This window comes from Acanthaster planci, linkage group LG07, assembly GCF_054643075.1.
Source record: "Acanthaster planci isolate LZ-2023a linkage group LG07, COTS_SCS, whole genome shotgun sequence".
Lineage (NCBI taxonomy): Eukaryota > Metazoa > Echinodermata > Asteroidea > Valvatida > Acanthasteridae > Acanthaster > Acanthaster planci.
Window position 1 is genome coordinate 20,490,261 of NC_141783.1, and position 22,150 is coordinate 20,512,410.

A 22,150-nucleotide genomic window follows, 5' to 3' on the forward strand; every position below is an offset into this window, starting at 1 on the left:
CAATATTTGGGAAATGGGTGAGCCATGTGGAAGAGAAGTCTTACAAGCATATGTTCAAATATGCATATCACTGGGTGCTGTACAGTCACATGATACTGGTGGGGGCCATAAACAATGTGGAGAACTCAAGAAAGTTCCTGCAACCCAATTCAATATTTCCAAGAAATAAAACACTGCCAAAAATGTAGTCTTCCACTACATGACACAAAATTCAAACTTAAATATCAAAAAAGGGCAAAGACAGGGTTCTGACTATACCCCCACCCCATGGGTAACAGGACTTCTGTGGAAATATATACTGGTACTTGTTATCAGGTGATTGGACTTTGGTAATGGTTTTTATCTTCCTAAGTGTATGGGCAGGAGGACATTATCTTAATGTGTATGCACAAATTATATCCATAAATTAACCAGTGATAACAGTGAAAATGAGTAGCAATAGGCCTACTACAAACATTTTTTAACAGCTGATGAAATTGATAAAACAGACTTCATAACAAAACCAGGCACAGGTTTTTTCTTTTGCACATCACAATGACAAACAGGGTTTTTCTATTACACATTTGTTACTGGACCACGGAAGTAACAAAAGCCTGTTTCATTTGCCCAGGGCAAAAAACAATTCTCAAAAATATGGCTTCTTTTAATGAGCTACTTCTGGGTATGTATTCAAACGATACCGACCATTTATTAAACTTCAATCATCTCAATATTTTTCTTGCACTTCCTTTTGGTTCCTTGAGACTAAGAAGTGAATGGACTTACAAGTGTAAGTTATAGATTGGTTTACATCAAACTTCTGGTTCCATGTACGGTAGTTGCAGATTTACCAGTAAGAGTCAAAGTTGACAAATTGTTCTTTAACTTTGTAATTCCCCCCATTCACTCTGGAAAGACTTGTACCTTTTTATGAGTCAGGTTGTCTGTCAGTTTCTGATCAAGGGAGGTGCATTGTAGATGAAATTTGTATCCAATCACTCTCTCAGTGGTAAAAAAAGAATGAACTTTATTGTTTACAATTTTTTTTTGTCTGGATTCAATACTTATGCTTCACACCTGTGATTCATCTCAATGGAAGATTCCAGTCTTTTGTGCACATTCTGCTGAATTCCACACTAAAGCAGTGTGCCCATGTGAAGTTCTCACACCTCACAGCATGCTCTCCTATTCTATTCTTACACACAACTCTGCAAGAGCTTCAATCTATAGAACTGGGCCCAATTTCATGGCGCTGGGCTGCTGACCACAGAATTCTGCACTTACGATCTCCATTCTGTGCTAACCTTCAAGCACAGAATCCTTAGTTACAGGCTGTATGCATGCGCACGAGCCAAAATTCCTCATTAACCTGTGAAATACGTTCGCCGTAAGCACAGAATTTTCTGCTACAGTAAGCGCCAATTTTTTGCTTGCAATACGCAGTGCCGTGAAATTGGGCCCAGATGATCTATGTGAGTTCTTTTCTGCTTTGATGAGCACAGTCGAAGCAAGTCCACACTTATGTGTCATATCCCATTTGACAACCAGCAATGAGCATAATTATGAAAACCAGCAAGGCTTGTACTTTCCCCTGAACATCAACAAGCTCCATAAAATGCCAATAATGTCTGGCACCTCAAATGCGGTCTCCAATGACTGCGACTGCCAACCTTACACGTCTTCGTCTGACTGACTTTGATGACAAGTTAAGTCTGTCAACCTTTCATTCACCTGTTTGTACTTTGAGGAATTTTTGAAAATTCCTTGGGGGGGGAAGAGCATATACATGTATTTATTGACCTTGGTGGTATTTCACTAGTGTGGTTCACTGTATTTGCAAAAACTCCAATTTCAAACGGAACCGATAGCAGAAATCCAAAAAAATCTAGTTTAACCCTGCACACCCAGAGTATTTCCATAAAAGCTCCATGACGTGAATCCTGCACCGAAAAATATTGTGCAAGTGTTATTAACTCTCTATGAACAGCAAGAAATTAAAGAGCACTTTTTGGTTAAATTTTTTTCTTCCAACATTTCAAAATCCGATATGTCTGATATCTGACAATGCTGTTGCTATGACGTCACATCAGGTATATAAAAATTATGAACCCAAAATGTGCATGTAGCTCAGAACAAAATCATTTCACAAGCTTAGATTTCCAGTGTCTGGTCTTTGTGTACTGAATCAATGATTATACACACACAAAAAGAAAATAAACAGGGTTAGACCAAACATTCGACTCTTTTTGTCACTGAGGCAGCTTTAGACTGAGAGACATTTCAATATTTGAATGCAATTACACTAGGCCATGAAGGAGACACATTCTCTTTCCAACGGAAATATTGCACACCACATGTACCTAGAATACCTGAAAGTCAACCAGATCATGTGAAAAATGTTCAACTTTCTATGTTTTTCGAAACCCCCCTCCTTAAAAAAAGTTTGAGGAATAGAAATATTTAAGGTTCTACAACTGGAGGGACAAAGATGCAATTAACCTTTGTGATTCAATCCTCATTGTCAAACAATTTATGGAAAAGGCTTAAGACTAAGATGGACATAAAAGGGAAGTACAAAGGACAATTCTTGTTGTCTGGTTAAAAACGTAGTGTATACATCCTTCTGGATTTTGTCTGGTGAAAAATCAATGCAGCCAAATTGAATTACATTAAGTATTTTTCCCTGGTCAATTTTTAGATGCCGGTAGCGTGGATTATAAAAGGCACTGTTCAGCCAACTCTGAGATAACCTTGAATCCATTCAAGCACACATGTACATGTACACTCCTGCTGACAAAGGCCCTGCATTAGCCACTGATGCTGAAGTGAAGGGGACTTTTTTTCCCCAGTATAATTTTCTCCAGCACATTAGGGGAGGGGGGGATGAGACGAGGCCAATGTGACCTGCACAATGCATCAAAACCTTGGGAGAATATCAACACAACAGCCCTGTGGACAAAAAAATTCACCTTTGATTCATTCAGGGTGGAAAATATTCCGCACAAGGCTGCAAGTTCAAGTAATTTTTTTTTTAGATAGGCCTATGCATCACTTGCTGTTATTCACAAACCTAGGCCGAGGTTATCAGAAAACAGAGGTTTCTTTTTATGATGACTTCTTATAAATGCACAAATAGAGAAGAAAACTCAAAATCCAATACTTTCTTACAATTGAATTTGCACAGCACTCTTTGTGTGGTGAAGCAGCATTATTGTTAATCTGAATCCAGAGTTTATGGGACTAAGCGCACACAATGCAAATATAAAACTAGGAGAAAAATGTCTCTGCCGACTTCCCAACATTCAAGAAGTGCTAAAGTCAAGCATGACTCTGTATTAATTAATGCGTCATATTTCTCGGCCCAATCGTGGCCAAGCTTTTCATATGATCATGTCCAAGACACAGTTTCAGGACTGTAAAAGATAATCGCTGGATTGCTTATGCCTATGACATTTCACAGGATTCACAAACAGGGACTTATAAAGTCATGCAGGTGACACTTTGTTGGAGTTGAGCAAAGAACAAAAGGAATTAGGAAGCCCGGGTAATAACTAATACGTGGACAAAAATGAAAATGACTGGGCCCAAATTCAGATTATGAATTCTGTATGGAGCAAATGCACAATGCCCACAGTCATGACCTTGTGTTATTCAAGCAGTGTACATCTGTGGTCATGGAGGTTGTTAGTCTAGCTGGGATAGCCCCTTCAAAATCAGAGCACATCTGGCCCATATGAAACCACCTCCTCTTGACCTTCGGATTTTGACCAATCAGCAGCCTTGCATTATGGGAAACTGGATGATGCATACTGAAAACACGGTCAGGTGGCTGAATATGGGTCAGCTGATGCCTATCAACCAATCAAAAGATTTTAGCTTATTTCTGCTCAAAATGACAAGTAGAACATTAAAAGTGCCATCGCCATTGACACTCAGATGGAGGAGGGACGAATTGACCAAAATTAAAAATTGCCTGGCTGTAGAAATTGTAGGCTGTAGAAAAAGGAGGGGGGGCTGGACAGGTGGACATCAAGGTATACCAGGTGGCGCTCTTCATGCCACAGGTGTGTACTTGCACACTTAGTAGGCTTAACTTCTACATGTAATACAATCTGAAAGTTGTAAAGTTGACAACAACCTCAAATTATGCATTTTTTATTCCTAAAAACTAAAAAAAATGATGGCCAGTACATCCCCCCCCGGACCAAAGAGGAAGGGACACAACCCCCCCTCCCAATTTTTACCCTAGGTTACCAGCATTGTTTTCTCCAAATCTAAATGGCACCAAATGGTCCAAGTAAAGGCTGGTTCCTGTAATAAAAAATGCTGTGAGCAAAAATCTAATTTTAATCTAATCTAATTAGTGAAAAAGAAAATTTAAACACCACAATCAGCAACCCATAAGCTCTCACTATGCAGAAACTGGACACATTTGATCATGGGTAAATTTGATTTTTTTAAAAGACACATATGGTACAAGAGTGTTGATGACAAGACAGTGTTTCACCCGTTAAAACAGGATGCATACGAAGGGATGTTTTGAAGCAAAACAGACCATTTCTTGTTTTGATGGTAAGAGACATGTAAATCAGCAGCCCAGCATCCCATTTACTTCAACTTCATCATGCCCTTACCCAGCAAAATGCAGACTCATTTTGTGCAATTGTACTCCTCAAATATTTTATTAATGACTGATCCATTTGAAGGCTTTGTGGTCCAATTATCTTACCCAGAGTGCCAGCTCATTATCTCTTCCCAAAATTGCCAGGAGATGATGAGACATGAGCAAGGAAGAGGGAATTCAACTGACAAATAAATGCTGATTGTTGCAAATGACTCAAAATACAGAATTTTTTTTGTATTTGTATACAACTGTGCGCATCTGAATTACACTTTAACATGTGTTTGCAGGCAGAAACTAGTACAGTATTTTTGATAACCCATGCTCCATGTACCAATGTTTTGCTTGCAATATAGCCATATCAACCGAACACATCTGTCCATTTTCACAAAAAAAGAGGCTGTCTCTTGGGGGAGGGGGAAGGTTTATATCAACTGTCCACATACTGAACACGAAAATTAGCTCCAATTCTGGAATATCAGAAAATTAATTTGCAGGGTCAGACATTAAGATTGTCACATAATCTTTCTCAAGGAAAAACATGCCAGTAGATTGGAAAACATCAGATCTCATAACTATTGGATTTGTACATTTCAGGTCAATATCGTTAGCTAGCCTTTCAGCAATTTTGTGTTTTACTTACAAGAGTAATAGTTGTAACGTGTATTGTATTTTATCTACTGCGGGAAACTGCTTCACAACTTCAAAATAACAAGACTAAGAAGATCATGTTTACGAGTATCATGACGGTACCAGTCACAATTAGAGTTATGCTGTTAACTTCTCTGCATTTACACTTGATCCAGAGAGAAGGTTCAGATCCAGTAAGGGGGATCAGATCCAGATCAACAGCGTGTGTAAACGCAACACAGGACCAAATCCTGATCCAGGGATCTGATCCTCCTCTGGGGAAGGATCAGATCCAATTGAGATCCAATTTGCAAATGCAATGCCGGATCAGATCCTGGAAGTTGACGTAACTACATCCGGTGCAAGTCTTGAAGCGCAGGAAAAACAAGTCTGCGCCGTCGTGAAGACCTACATGTACATGTCATGTATACGTAAATGACATTGTACAATGCACACGTACCATACATACGCTGTTGGCCCGGATGCCACGTACGTAACCATCATTACCCTGGTTCCCAATGAAGCTTGTGTGTGAGTTGGTAGTGAACTGGTACTTGCCCATTCCCATTCTCTTTCCGCATCGCCTTTCTGACTTTCGTTCCCGCTGCATACCGCTCTTTCAAAACCTTCTATTACCTTATTTTTCATTGTTTAATATTTTCATTTGGCTTGTTGACATGTTTGCTTCAGAGGTCAATCCTCATCTTAAAATAAGCTGCGTATACCAAGTTTGCGATGACCAATGCCGTTTTGCTTCAGTGCGCACAATCAGTGAACTGTTCACGTAACCTTTGCCCCGAGACTGCAGCGCTTCATCCATGCCACACGGGATCAGGATCCAGTGTAAACGCGGCATGGATCTGATCCCCCCTCCCTGCTTGATTGCTCTTGCCAGATCTGATCCTCCTTTGTGTAAATGTGGCGCTTATAGCAGGTAAGTCTGTAACTCAATAAAAAAACAGTGATGCAAAGAATGAATTCCTTATATGAATCACTGACGTCAAGGTGTGTACATAGGCAGAAATGCTCCAACTATTCAGTGCAGGCACACTCAGTAACTTCACACAAAAAAACCATTACACAAAGCAGTCTTCCACAGTACTCAATGACTGAATTCTGTGCACATGTACAGTCAGGTGCCCATTGTTGGTACCCTGCCACCATAGAGCTAGGAACACAGCTGTATGGCACCAAAGAAAGGCAAATAAACAGACTTGCTAAACTGTCATGAATAAACATGAGGCCTGATGCGGATCCAGCACTGCCTCTTGTGACTGGTCCAAAGTTTAGTTTTGGGTTGACTGGTACAGATGAACCCAGTGAGGGCGCTATAACTCCTACAGGAAGCTTTCAACAACATCATTATGTTTGTATGTGGGTAATTCCAAAATCAGGGGTCACTTATTTTTCGTGTCCTTGTCACATCTGACATATGATTTTGTAAATTCAGAACACATTTTCTAATTTCAAACAAATAATAATTGTTTGAAATTAAGTCTGGTGCTTTTTCCACGTCAAATAACAAAGCTTAGATGTAACAGACACAACAATATCACACCTTCGGACCCCTAAAATTTCTGGAATTACCCATGTACTCTGTACTTTTCACAGAAAGTCGGAGACATGATGAGAAAGGTCCTACAAAATGAGTCTTAAACACACTTTTCTCTGTCAGTGGTACATCAAGGAAGAAATACACGGCACAAATCCCCCAGTTTTATGTGTCATACAGTGTGATGTTCTGATAATTACCGACTCTGTTGTTGCACAAGTGAAAGATGAAGGTTCCTAAAGAGGCATGATTTAAGGTAGGACTTGTATTCTATCTCTGCCCAGTTCTGAATCTTAACCTACATGTAGTAAGTTCTTATCACAAAATAATACATGTATGTCTGGGATGGTTAACCCTAACCCTCCTCAATCCTTCACCTGTTGGAGGACTGAGGAGTGTTAGGGTTAATCTATATTAGAGCTCTGGAGTCACTTTTCTCATACATGTACATGTATATGTGCCTGTACATATGATTACTTTGTCTTTGGGAAAGATTCTGCTAGGAATGAAATGTCACGCTCTCTAACATTTGCATTTTGTATACTAAAGTGTACACAGAATAAAAGTCACACGGTGCCTTTACATGCAGATGAGGCCTTCCACTCACTAAGCTGTTTGCCAAGGTCTGACATCTTTTTTTCCCTTAAAAAGTCACAAGACCTGTGACAGCTGCTTCTTCTGTTAGAGTAAGTCACGTTCTGCACATTAATCACCCCTAAATGTATACAGCATACAGTGTACAAGTTGTGCAATTGTTGAAGGTCACGGGAAAGACCCACAAACTTCACAATTCTCCGGAGGCTGAGAACATCATTTGACGCAGATCTCAGTTGGCTGTTTGGTGGGTTGTTTGTTGGCACACTCATTAAAGTTAGTCACGTTTCTCAGTAGCAAATGAACATAAATGTGTAGACTTCTCACTTTTCCCCCCAGAGACAGGGTCATGGGTGTGACCCACAAACGCAGTATTTCCCTACTACACCAAAACCCACAATCTCCGATGTACTCCACAGTAACTATGGCCACTTACCGCAAACAGCCACATGAGGGTCAATGAACCTTCTTTTCCAGATCCTCAAGGCACAAAATTATCTCTTGCTGGTAAACAACGGGAGTACAGTATCATTTGTGAATACTCATACAAATTTTCAAACCAGCATGATACCTTCAATTTAACCGTTATATATGATGCATGTCAATTATGCAAGCCTGTTATAAGATTGTGGGTTATTTGGAAAACACAATCACAGGCTTGCTCCGATGGGACTCAAATAAACTGGTGCACACATCTTCCTACTTAGGCATCCCACATGTAAGTTGCCATAGTTAAATTCAAAATCTAATATACAATGTAGTAAGCAGCCTGGCAGGTGTCACGATAAATAATTCACAGGTAAATTCTGTGTACAGGTTTTACCATATGGTAACATGATATTCCACAGCACTGTGTGCTCAGGGCTTTGAACGGACTACATGTAGTTCTTTCATGGATATTTAAGGAGCTTTCTACAATGTATATTTTAAGCCAACAATAAAAAGCTACACGTCTGGTAGAGGAAAGTTTTGTTTCACTATCTACATTTTTCATGTACATGTGCTCAGCTGGAGTTTAAAGGGGACTTTCAGGAGATTGTGCAATTTGAAAGGGTAATAAGACACCAACTAGTCTCTCCACCAGTGCTTTCTCAAGTGTTAGTTAATTCTGTAGGAAATTCTTGCTCTGGAAAGAATGACGGGTTAAATTTCAGACTGCCAAAGAGACTATCTTTGTTGGTTAGCTCAGCACCACAGTGGTGTGGGAAAGCAACTGATTTTTTTGTTTCTTTATTCATTCGTTTGTTTTTGAGGGGTGTTTTTGATTTATTTTAGAGCGGGGAAGTAGTTAATCCATGCAAGTTTTGGTTGAATGGGTGGTCAACAATTAGTCTTTTCCAAAGTTTAACTAACCAAACTACTGGGTAAAATGTTGAGCAGCTTTTCTAAACACTAAGAACAATGGCTTCACCTCTTAACCCCTGACCTGATCTTGGCACACTGCCAATCAATAAACATCCTCCAGGGTGAAACAGGCCCCAAATGCCCAATCAAACTTGTGAATCAAAATACTAGATGGTGTAGGGCACTGATATAGAAAGAATGTATCGCTTATCAAAACAATTGTTAAGTTTATTGTCTGTACAAAAATATGATTTTCCCAAACAGATATTTTCTGGTGAAATATGAAAACTCATGATTAACATTACATTTGAGCCCGTCTACAGACAAAAATCTATGAAAACTCTTCCACCTTATCGTTTCTTCCTGGTTCAATTGAAGAGGAACTACATCTTGAAAAAAACTGATCAACCAGGAAGGAGTGCCACACAGTAATATTACCAACATGTTGGCAAGGGACCCTTGAGTAATAATACCAAGATAAAAACTCGTCACAAAATACGCACAGCTAAAAGTTCAATTTGATGCTCATGTTCCCAATTCAAAGGGAGTAAAGAGAGTTCAGACTCAACGGCCAAGTTTCCTCGAAAATGATGTCGCAACCTCGAAGTGAACGCAAATATTGAATTATCTCTTGCTTCACAGATAACCCCCAAACATTTTAAGTTACCATCTTCATTCTTAACATGACCAGCTTAGCAACCCACATACATGAATACCACCACATGCACTTTTGTACAATATTTACAACTTCCATTTGTAAAACCAGACATGCTACCATGACATCATTTTCCTGGCTGTGGTACCCATGAAGACTTCACTCCCTCAGGTTCAGCAACCATAAATGCATGTAGAACTGTACAAACAGGCACACAGTAGCCCTGTTTAGTTTCAAGAGTTTGATCTGCCAGTTTCTGCAAACATTAATCTAGTTGGCTGTCAGAATGTATTCCCATGGGGTGTTTCCTGTGGCCCTGTACATTAACCCTTTTTGTTCTCTCTTTGGAAAGGACTTCTTTTCCCCACGGTTGATGGGAAAACTGGGGTACAAGTCTAAAATGTGGCAAGGTTAGGGAAATGGTGACAGCTGTCTGATATTTGAAAAAAAGTAAAAATAACTGACAAGATTTGAATTTGGTACGGCATTAACTTTCAGCAATAAAATTCTGCCTAAAAATCAGTCTCTCAATTCTGCTGAGAAGTGGGCTTAAAAAAGCAACCCCCAAAATTGGATAGCTGTGAGGCCGATTGTTGACTTTAGATATTCTTCCTGGAAACCTTGCTAAACATTTCAGGAATGTTTAACAATAAATGGTACTGAATGCAGGATCCAACTTCAGGTCGCTGTTAAGCACGCGATTTTATGCTTACAGAGGCTCCACGTATTTCATGAAATCCATCAGCAGTCAGCACTGCGAAGACGCACGGAGGACAAATTTGCGTAACTTAACGGCATAAGCAATCCCTTTCAATTTTTGTGCTTAGCACAGCAACCGTAAATGGTAAAATGTTTGTCGTGAATACGTTAACCATTTAGCAGAGTTTTGTGCTACAGTTAGCAAAAAAATATGCTTTAACAGTAAGCAGCACCGTGAACTTTGGTAGAGGTCTCAAACTTGGCCATCTGTAGAGTTCTTGCTTTGCCTAATTAACTAGCTTAGGGTTATAGAGTGGGCACACTCCTTGTAAGATGAGAATTCACAAGTACCCCTATCTTTAGGCATATGTGCACGAGGGAGTCCCAAGGGCTAGTATCATACATCAAATGATCTTCCATGGTTGTGACATTTACTTCAAGAACCTCATAATTAATGTATGGGTTAGAGATTTCAATGACCTGGCCTCTGTGACCTTTTGACCCTCCCCTTAATTGACATGCAACCTATTCAGTGTGACTGAACTTGACTGGTTCTGTGAATGAGAGGGAGTCGCCAGGATAAACTCAAACACTTTAAGTCCAAACCACTGACTCAACTTGGAAAATGGTTTTGACTGAACTTTTTAAAATCACACAACTGGGGGAGGAAAACCCTTAAAATGGTTTAACGAGAAGGAAGTTCTCGTCAAAAAATCCTCTGCATCTGTGTTCTGGACTCTACACAGCCTTCCTGTGATACTGGCATTTTAAAATTCAGGTTAAGAGAAAAATCAGAGAATCACTCCAACTGTGGCAACATCACACCACAAGTTATCTATTTCTGTGTGTTTACCATTGGTGTGGGTAATACCACAAAAAACTGAGGAAAACTTGAGAACTCAAGATAAGGCAATGGAAATACCCCAGTGAAGCCATGCCTACCTATACAGGTCCACTGGGGATAGCAACTGTAAACCCTGCCATTCTTTTTATGCAATAATCGATAAAGAAGAAATTCACAACTATCTGCACCTCAAAATACCCAGAATAGAACAGAGTTTCATTTGGTCTGCAAAGATTTCATAAACGTTTGAATTCGAAAAAGACGTCTTTTAAAACATTTCATCAGTTTTGATGAATTTATTTCTATGCATCTGGTGCCCCCCCCCCCGAACTGTGGGGTCCGACATCTGTCGGACAAACGGTTCTGGGGGTACGCATCCAGGGCACTGTTTTAATACCTAACGCAGTCATAACAACGCTGTTATACCAAACTGGCTTGTCTCCAATTTAATTGATTTCTTTCAAAGCAATGTACATTACTCTGTGTACTGGCAATGACTGCTAATATTCAAGACATTGAATGGGAACCAGTCAGAGGCTCCACTGGCAATAAATACCAAATACAAGTGAAAGTTTAGAGAAAGTTCCAGTATTAGTCATGTTAGTCATGTGACTTATATTTTCTGATCGCACATTAACAAAACAAGTCTGTCATGTCTGTGCCATGTCTGTTGAATGATGGTTTCATATTTGATAAACATGACAGTACTTTTGCAATGCGTACCTGCCATTACAACATATACCCATAACCACCACTGGCACCAGTTTCCCATGTTTGTAACCGTGGTACAATCAAATTGAACAAAACTTAAACAATGAGCACAACCTGGGTTGTGACAAACACACCCATGTGCTTACTATCACTGTTTACCCCCAGAACTGTGGGGTCCGATGTGGGACGTGGGACCCCACAGTTCTGGGGGTAATCACTGTGTTACGACCCTGTACAGACTCACCGTCAGTAACACCAATGGCATCTTACTGGGCACACTCGACTTCAACCAAGCTGATGTGGTCACAAGACTCATTCCAACAGAAATTATAGTATACCACTGTCTCCTCTAAATATCAGTCTTAATCCAAGACAAAGCAACCTCACAAACAAGCTGTACAAATGATGTAATCCAGAGACAGAGCAACTTTCAATGATCATCTACCAGTAAAAGTCAGTATGTCCGCCATTAACTTCCTGCTGTGGTACATGTGTCTGCCTATGACACACTGTAATGGGTCAATCAGTTGAAAGTTGTTGATAGTATGCGGGGAAAGAGAGTCCATTCGCTTGTGCACGTAAAGGGTTCCAGGAGCTGACTGCCGACAGCCAGGGGTGGTTTAGGAAGATGAGAGATAAGCCAGGACAGACTGTTTATTGCAACATGACTTGGGTCTCCAAGTATCAGGTGTCACTTCAACAAACCCACATTGGGGGTCATTTGTTTGTTTTTTTTTGGCAAGTTTAGAGGCAGCTGACCTTGAATAAGAAAAGTGTTTTAACAGCCCTAGAAGAAAGAAATTACATTACAGGAATTTGGTTGTCATGGCAGTAGAGGTTAGAGCTTACATAAGAAGGCAGGTCCTTCCTGATTTCCCTTTATTTTTTGAAGAAATGGGGAGGAATGTCAAACATGGTTGTCAAGCATGTTTCAACTGAACCAGGATTGATCTATATGTATGTGTCTTTCTCTTATTTACTAGGTTAGTAACAATAGTTGCTCACTTGCTTTTCGTCTTTCTCTGTTTATAAATAGTCACTATTATGATTATGAAGCACCAAAACTAAATCAGTGGCAGGAAATATTTCAAGCACCCCAGCTGTTGAGCCAAAATGACTCCAAGGCTTTTCTAACTATATAAGATGGACTGTGGGTGGATGCATTCCAGTCATGCCAACTTTGTCCAAGCTATTTTTCAAACTCTAAGAGCTGTGTCTTGCTTTCAATCTTCTGGTAAGTCCTGTCATCTGTTTCCCTGCTCTATGGTCTAGACAGGGGTCCTGTCTGGTCAGGCTGTTATTTAATTGACTATGGGTATGTGAACATTGTGGGCTACTCTTAACTTGCAGAAATTTGCACAATCGTTTTAAAATCTGCAAAATAGAACTTGTCGAGCACAAAATGAACAGCCTGGAAGCTGAACAGAGTCTGGAAGGTGTAAGCTCCCTAATCCCCTCCCCAAAACACCCCCCCCCCCAAAAAAATTTGCAATAAATTGAAAACCAAATCAAACCCCACACCTTCTGATTAATCACTGTTCTCTCTCCAATATATGATTTGAGATTTTGATTCACCTTTCAGAAAGCAAAAAAAGGGCAGATAAACAATCTATTTGCCAAATGTGAATGTACAAAGTACAAAGTACATTATCCACAGTTTCTGAAAGATTTCTTGTGTCATTTGATTTCTCGCAGTGACGGCCTCAACAACTTATCTGTGAACTTCTAATAAAAACTAATTAGTAGATGTAATCCTTGCACAATTACATTTACAGTTTCAACATTACTCTAAATCACAATATTGTCCACACAAAAAGGGAGAGTCAGTCAAGTGAGGGTAGGATCAGAAGCTTTTGGAAAAAGTTGTCTCTTAACGTGAGCGTGTCTCTCAAAATACATGTAGTTCCAAACAAAACTTATCTGGGTGATCTCAAACACCTCCAAACATGGTGTCAACCTGCATTCCAACTCTCCAATTTCCCCATTCCAACAGCTCAGGTCACCAAGGCTGACACTCTCACTTTTTGGCTCCAATGAAATAATGATGGAGTGAATATCATTGATCCTGATAGCTGATAACACTCTTGGAAATCCCCAGACCCCCCTCAGACATCAACCCACCAGCTTTCTACTCTAGTGTGGCAGTTGGAACACAGCACGATCCAGTTTTTCATCAACAGTGTCTGGAGTTCCCACCCGCTGGGACTGTGCAGCTCAAATTCTATTTGTGGAGTTTCTAAACCTAAGCTACTCGTTTCCGAAAAATGTCCGGCATCTCACAAGGACTGTTTCACAATGAAGTAAACAGCACAGCAGATGACTTGAAGCATTCTCAGACCCAAATTCACATTCATTTCACGGAAAGCTTTCCGGTCTACAAAAATAAATTTTCAAGGAAGAGAGGGGTCTTCAAGAACAGCCATTAAAAAGCACGCCAAAGCATGGTCATACCATAAACATTGTTGGGTTCTATAAACATCTATTTCCAACTGTTAATGAAGAAATAATGGTTTCCATGAATACCTATTCAGTCATCGTTATACAAGGTATTGCTAATCCAAACATTCAAATTTTGAGGTTGTTTGCAAAGAATATTGTTGTTTATTATCAGTAGGCTGTAAACAACCTTTCCAAACATTACGAGTGCAGAAAGTGTTGGTGATGAAAGTTAGATCAATGGCTGATCCCCTTGGAAAATTACTTTGCTCGCCTCCCGCTTTCCATGCAAGATGACAAGATCCCATGTATTGAGAGACTGGCAAATGGGGGGGGAGGAAAGGAGACTGACTCTCCCGATCCTCCACAAAATTGAAAAAGGGGGTGAGGGGTTGAAACAAAACCAGGATGATTCGTTTGGTACTATTTCATTTCCTTACGCCCTACCCCCCAGGTGAGCAAAAAATGGCGCCAAATTTAGCCTTGCACCAAAACGGATGAATCTGCTCCCTTAGCCTTTAGGTCGCTCTGAGTGATCTCTACACCCAGGCGGAAACCAAATTTACTTTAGAGTCGAGACACCAACTGGTTCCAGACTTGACCCTCGAACTTGGGTTAGGCCCAGGGAAACACCCCGACAGTATATTTAACATTCTGTTTCCTTTTAACCTTGGCAATGTTTCCACTGACACTGAAGGCAAATTTACACGCCTGTTTGTGCAGTGCCATAAATAAATAATTCATAATTCATTTACATTGTAAATGTGTAATTCATTTACATTGTACATATGTAGCAGCTAGATTGGCCAATGATGCTACAGCTTGATGCTCTTGATTCCAATGAAAACTTGGCACTGATTTCTAATTAAAGCTGGGCACGGTTTACAGGACAGAGGCACCTGAAGTCTGCAGACTCGTTAAGATTTGAGTAAAGCCATACTTTTGTTGTTTATAATTTTGCACAGCCCGTGTGATGACTGCCTGTCTTGGATTTCTAAGATTTTCTTCTTTCCTCCTTGACCACCTCAACGATCTGAGCTTTGAAATATTTTAATTAAAAAGTATCATATGGCGCAGACCCTGAAGAATTCACACTGGAGAGAAGTTTGCGGTGCTACCGCATGGCATCTACATGTACCAATTTGATGCTGAATGCTTGAAACTGGGACACCCTCCAGTTGAGATCTGATACCCACCAGATCATGACAACTTTATTCAAAAACAGCCACCAAATCATCATAGTACTCTATAGATACACCTTGATTCCAAAAACTATTAAAATATGGAACAATCTTCATACTGTCATTGAATCACCTTCAATTGGCAGTTTTCAGGCATAACTACAAACCACTACACTGCAGTAACCCCCTGAAATCAAATTAGTTTCCACTCTTCTGAAGGCCTCCTTGTTATTCTCCCTAGTGGAGGATTTGGGAGGAATTTCCACCTAGACCACTATGACTGGACACTTGAGATGGAGTTGTGACAAAACATTTGTATGAGTTATGAAGTGTGGGACCACAGCTTCAGTCTATTACGAGGTAGTGGACTGCAAATCACATTATTACTTGGAAGAGAATTTCAAAAAAATACAGTAAAAGGCAATACTGTCTTAAATACTGACAGAAGTTTGCAACTGTGACCAAACTAAAAATGTGGTCTAAAATGCAGTAAAGATACAACGGTGTGAGTTCTAAATGAAGTTACAGATATAATGAAAAAGCTGTCCTAGCGTTGTACACTTTGATGTAAAACAACTGATGCGTGGAACTCTTAACAAGGGAAAAGCAACACCCAAGCAGGAATACTCTTGAGATCTTCATTCTGAATAACAAAATATCCATCTTTCCAGAAAACAAAAATTACCACCTCTTTCACATCCACTGTTCCTTATGTGATGATAACTCCTGACTCTATTTGACCTCAGGGGACAGCGCCTCAAAGAAAGAGGTAAACAAACGGGTCCCACTACCCCACCCCTGACAGCCATACTTGAGAAATAGTCAAGGTTAGTTTATTGTCAACTGACCTTGTCTTATGCTATTTTTATCAGTTGATCCATATGGGTCTTTGGGATGACAGGGGGATTGTGGTATCAATAACAGAGCCAACTGGTGATCTGCTATCAAAATTAATCATTTGAGACAATAGAGAAAGGCTTAGATTAAAATGAACAATTTTCTTTGATTATATTATGATCTTTTTTTTTGCATATTTTAATTTTTCGGACTGGCAGAATTTTTTTCCAAACTCACTGTGTGTAGACAAGGGTTTGTTGTGGTTAGCCCCCACAAAAAGCAATCCCTACTCCATTTTCGAACCATTTTGCAATATCCAATGTCCAAAATATTTCAAGCATATTCTGATTTTCTTAGTGGACTTTTTATTATACATAATACAGTACTTCTTACTCTTGCAAAATACAATTATAAAATGGACTATATTTCCACAAGCAACTGATAGCCTCCTTTTTTTTTCCTACCCACTTAGAGCAGAAACTTCAGTGGAAAGCTGAGATCAAGGATTTCCCTGTGATTCCAGTCACCAAGATTATTCCCCCGATACTTCTTGAAAGCCAACCTACCTTTCCGCTTCTTAAGTGACTCTCTCTACTTCAGAGCCCCGGCAAAATGTCTCCCCTAAGAAATAGAATCTATCCAACTGAAATTTCACAATCAAACCTCACAGATGAAAACTGACTCACCTCCTTCAAAAGGAACCACTATCAAAGCTCTCAGTTATCAGTAATATGCCCAGGAAGGTTAAACTGAACATCACACCTCTCCAAACATTTTTGACCAGACAGCATTAAAATGTGAAACTTTCAGGTAGTGGACCATCTTAAGTACGCATTCTGAGTGGCCTTGGGCAACTGAGTGATATTTCGGTTAACATGTTCAGTCCTCTCCTTCAAGTGCATTTCAGAGGATTAACATATCCTTTCCTGCTCGGCAGCCTGGATATCCTCATTTCCTGTGTCACGTTTTTTTCCTTAATACCCCTCCAAGTAAAGTTCACCATTCAACAACTCTTCCTCTATACGGGAAAAGTATTCATCCCTTTTAAACCCTGGCTGCACGTAAATGATCTGCCTCCAGCCCTTCTCAAAAGACTTGGCCAAGTCTCCACCAAATCTGCCCACATCAGTCCCTCGTTTCTTTTGCACTTCTGATCACTCCATTTTCACTGCTTTTGCAAGTCCACAAAAAACACACTTGTAAGACGTTAATCGCCAAATACTGAACATTTTGACTCCTGTGACCATTTTGGGATGCCTCAGGGTACTGTGGGCTGAAAAACCTACAGGGAAGCTCTTGATAAGATCAGGAAAGCTTTACGGATAAGAACAGCTAGTGTTTTAAAACTACCGCCTCCGTAGTTGGGGGGTTGTGACACAAAAGTGACAAAGTTGACCGACATGTAAGAAAACCAGCAAGTTTTGTGAAAGGCAGTAAAGCAAAGCTGCCTCCACATACCAAAGTATCTGTAGATTGGAGTGATGGTTATAACACGCACAAAATGGCATGTTGAAACCTTAAAACTGAACCACATGTCGAAAAAAAGTTGTTCAGAAGCTTGTTCTCATTCAAGCGCTGATCCAGACCTTTCTGAGGTGTGAGGCTACATTTTTGGGCTTTGGAAGGAGGGAAATTAAATGAACCCAAAAATGAACCCTCATTACTGACAACAAACTAAAAGTCAGGCTCCTGGGGGGGGGGAACAATGCCCCTCTTGCCCTCCCCCATCCATCATCATTTTCATGAGTGAAACGGTAAAAGTTCAGGAGAGGACTTCCACGGTGCATGTACATGTACATACATTTCATACCAGCCCAGTTTGAAAGAACTCAAGATGGCAGGAAGGGAAAGGAAGGGTGTTCAGATTTCATCAATACAACAGGAAGTTAAGGACTCTGTTACTCTATGCACTGCGAGTGGATAAACTAAACTGTTCTCCTCATGGCTATCATCTATGGGTTCACATTCAACTCCAATGGAAATCAGACCTCGAGGAAAAAGTGTGCTTGTCAACTGTGTCCACAAATTGCTTTACCCAAGGAGAAATGGGCTGCTCAATCTCAAAGTCCTGACAGGCTGACAGCCTAATCAAATTGCCCTGTATTGTGCTCACAAAAGAGGGTCTGTTTTCCCTTACTGAGATGTGAAATGAGGGAATCCTTTAAACCTGTGTTTCATTTCTGGCATTTCCAGAGAGAATTCTCTCTAGGGTCAAGGTGCATGGTTGAACTGGTATTGAAAGTCAGTGGCGATGTTTGTGGTGGGTCAGGAAGGTGTAACTGGGGGGCTGGAAAAGGTCGTTAACCCCAAAGTCATTGATGCTCCTCATTCATTTCTTTGAAGAGTAAACCTTAAGGGGATGGGTCTGTGCTGAATTTGGCCTCAGTGTGGGGTACAATGAAAAACATTCACTCCTTCCTGAGAAAACCAAACTTACTGCGAGCCAAGTTGTCTGGGCAACGGAGAGAACTTTGGAGACCCCCCCCAAAAAAAATGAAAAGATGAGATATATGGGGCATCTGCAAAAAGAGGGCATGATGTCTAAATCACGACAGTAAATCCTATATCAGAATGGGAGAAGGGCATTCTGGACATTTGGATTAACTAGGAATCACCCAATGTAATTTTGAAGGAAACTCCAATCATGTCCCTTGTATCCTGATGTTAAATATTTGTTTTGCCCTTTTCCCCCAGGCAGAAATCTCAGTGCTGCACCTATTTCTGCACCAAATTTTCTGGAATTTGGGTTTTCTTTCTGTTTGTTACAGTAAATCAGTGAGTTACCTCACAAATCTTTTGATTGAGCAAATTTTGAGTTCACATTTTGAATGAAAAAAACCCCCAAATGAAAAGTGTTTTCCTGCAAATACATCAAAGCAACAGTGCCCTCACTTGTCAGGAAAATTAAAGCATAAAAAATTTTTAAGGTATCAATAGTGCAACTTTCAATGAGAGTTACCCAAAAGGAAGCTGGAAAGTTTTCTTACATCTAAAAGGAGTAGAAAGTTGCACAAAAGCATGTTCCATGTCAAATAAACATGATATGGCCCTTTATGAAAAAGCACAAAAACTCATCTCCTTTTTTTTTTCTAACAACATACCCATCCATCACTTTGCTTTTTCTCTGGCACAATTGTCAACTCCCACATCTTGACCTAAACTACAAACTAGTTCTTCATCCTGCAGTTGGTTTGGTGATTAAGTTTTGGTTTCACAAGTAAAAGGTGAATGTCAGCACCCGACTGATCTCGAGATAAAGGATGAAAACGCCCATGCAACACATGGGACAAAATTGGTTGCTGATGCCCAGAGATTAGAGTACACTGAACTCCCAGCTATCAGAACTCGGTTACCAAGATTGTTCCTGGCCCGCAGCTGGTGACTCGGATACAGAACAGCAACTAATAATTAAGATGAAGTCCCAGTTGGAGCAAACATAAATCACTGGTCCCGATTGACTGGTTCATGTTTTCTCTATGAGGAGATACTGGTGCACATCACCCAACTGTATTCAAAACATTGCTTTTCAATCCACCTGGTTTGAAAACTTTAAAGACCAGCCATGGCTTGTGTCTTTCAAGGCTTCAATTCAACATTTCATGCTTGGACTAAGTCTTTCAATGCATTACGATGGTATTTAGAAGCAAGCAGCCTGAGTGCGTATAAACACAGTGCACTGCAGGGAGTTCCATTTCCCCTGCCTGTCAGTGTCGATTGTCATAGTCTAGTTAAAACATGTTTTGTTCGTTAGACGTACAGACAGACATCAGACCAGCTGTTTATGGCAGAAGCAATGTTTGTACCTCAAGTTTCAAGTCATATTCCAAAGTCAGCTGCTTGTTCAGCTTTCTAAATCATTTTTCCCACAGTGGAATAGGGAAAAACCCTCTTGAATCAAGACTAAGCCAGACACTGTGGCAACCCATCAAAAAAGGTTGGCAAGTCAGTGATGAGCATCTCAAGTCATTACTGCATACTTGCCCTGGAGCCTGAAAGTAAACCAGTACCCAACAAGGTAAAGGCTGGAATTTATGACCCAGCTAGAGTTCTCCATGCCATGTTTTTGTAAGTGTTGGGGGGAAAAACCGGACATTCTAAGACTCAGTGTGGGTGTTTTTGACCTCAGAGCTAGATTCTATCCATATATAGATATTTACAGGTGCATGTGGATTGATTCCATAATCCTGCTAAGCTATCACATAAATGCAGGTTGGTTATAAACAATGTGGAACACATCATCACGCTTTTGTTCACATGTGGATCCAGACTTATCACTCCTTCAAATCAGTCAGACGATGATTGAAAGACCAAGCAAAGGATGTTATGCTATGATGCTGTGAAGAGGAGACAATGAGACCTTAAGTTACAATTATGTGTACCTGTACATGTCTGATAAAATGTTTGAATGTTTGAATGTCAAAGTATTTCTCCCCTAAGGAAAGCTTAGAGGTTTTCTGAAACAGCAGTTTACCATGTATAATGTGCATGGTGCCCTAAGTTCATTTGGCAGAAAGAAGACAATTTCGGAGACTTGTCAAGGTGACAGGGTGTGGTTTCTGTTACCAGAGGCCAACACCAGACAGCAGGAAGTCAGCCCACAGATGGTGAAGTCTGGTGCCATTGTGGTCTAGTACCATCCCAGGAAGTAATCAGGGCCAAACAGCCTTGAAATGATTCACAACAACTGGATCAACAACCATTAACAAACTTGGATGTGCATTTATCTCTAGTCAAACCTTGACGTTGGGAGTGTGTGGGAGCATACTCTTTCCTACAAACATGTAATATTCCTCCCTCTTCCTGCCCACCAGAAACCAATTCTCAAAATATCACATTTTCACAGATTATACTCTATTTTTCTCAGTATTAATTATAATACAATGTGGAATACCTTGAAAATAATGGTAATCATTATTTAACAGTTATTGATGTACTGTTTATATTAATGTCGTTATCTAAAGTGATTATTTTAGTTTAAGTTGATTCAATTCAATTATCATTTGATTTTCCAACACTATTCTGTTACTTACATTGACGTGCTGTGTCAAAAACATGTTTTATTTTATTTTATTTCATTTTATTGGAAGATATTGTTTATCATGTAAATATACTTTGTACTTTAAAATAGGCCTATATATTTATGCTTAGATTTATCCAATTAATGTGGAAAGCCTCTCAACAGAAACTTGTTTCTTTTAGGCAATCCAGTGGGAGAGCTAAGTGAATATTGTGTGTTGTGTTTTATTCCTCTGTGCCGTTTGCATTTATATCGATATGCAACACTCTTTGCTGTGATTTGTATACATCCCAGAAAATGAATAAATGAACATTGAAAATGAAATGAAATGGCGTTTAGAATTAAAATAAATACTGTGTACCAAACACAGCAATGCATAATGTCCCAATCTGCCCGACATGAAGCAACTTTTTAAGAGTTCTTTCAAAATCTATTGATAAAAGTCTTATGTTCTTGCGGCAATAGCACAAAGCAACTGATAAGTGATGGATGTTATCAATCAGGTGTTGAATTTTAATGTTTGAATATCAGGCATGCAATTGGGACTTTGACCCTCCCCCCCCCAAAACGGGAAATTCCAATCTTTTCAAGACATTTTACAGTGTTTGTCAATTTTCAATGGCATGAATGTGAAGTGAAATAAGAGGATATCAGCTGATCAGAGGAAAGGCTGCATGCCTGTAATAATGATGTGACAGTCCTTTGAAAGATATTGATTGTTTGGTAAAAGCCTCTCACACCAACCTTCACAATGTGTCCTGGGCTGTCTTGGTTCTGACAAAAGAACTATTGCTGACAAGAGCAACCGGCACACTCATAGCATACTTGTACATAAATGTCATTGATGAATTAATAGAAAAGACTGATTTCTGTCTTTTAGCTTGAGAAATCATCCGAAATTCCCATTAGGTACATGTACACACTGTACATGAGCTGCAAGTCTTGAGGACCGCTGTCTGTTAAACTTTGCTGATTCTCAGGCCAGACTTACCAAACCTGATCACAAGAGGGGGTAGTTCATATCCTACAGACAATTTTTGTGGGAGTTTT

The 22,150-nt window shown here is 39.9% G+C and overlaps 1 protein-coding gene across 7 annotated transcripts in view; it reads right to left on the reverse strand.

The window, feature by feature from the left end:
- LOC110976086 (RNA binding protein fox-1 homolog 3-like) overlaps nt 1-22,150 on the reverse strand; it is a 164,890-nt gene that overhangs the window by 102,243 nt on the left and 40,497 nt on the right. The window lies entirely within an intron of this gene.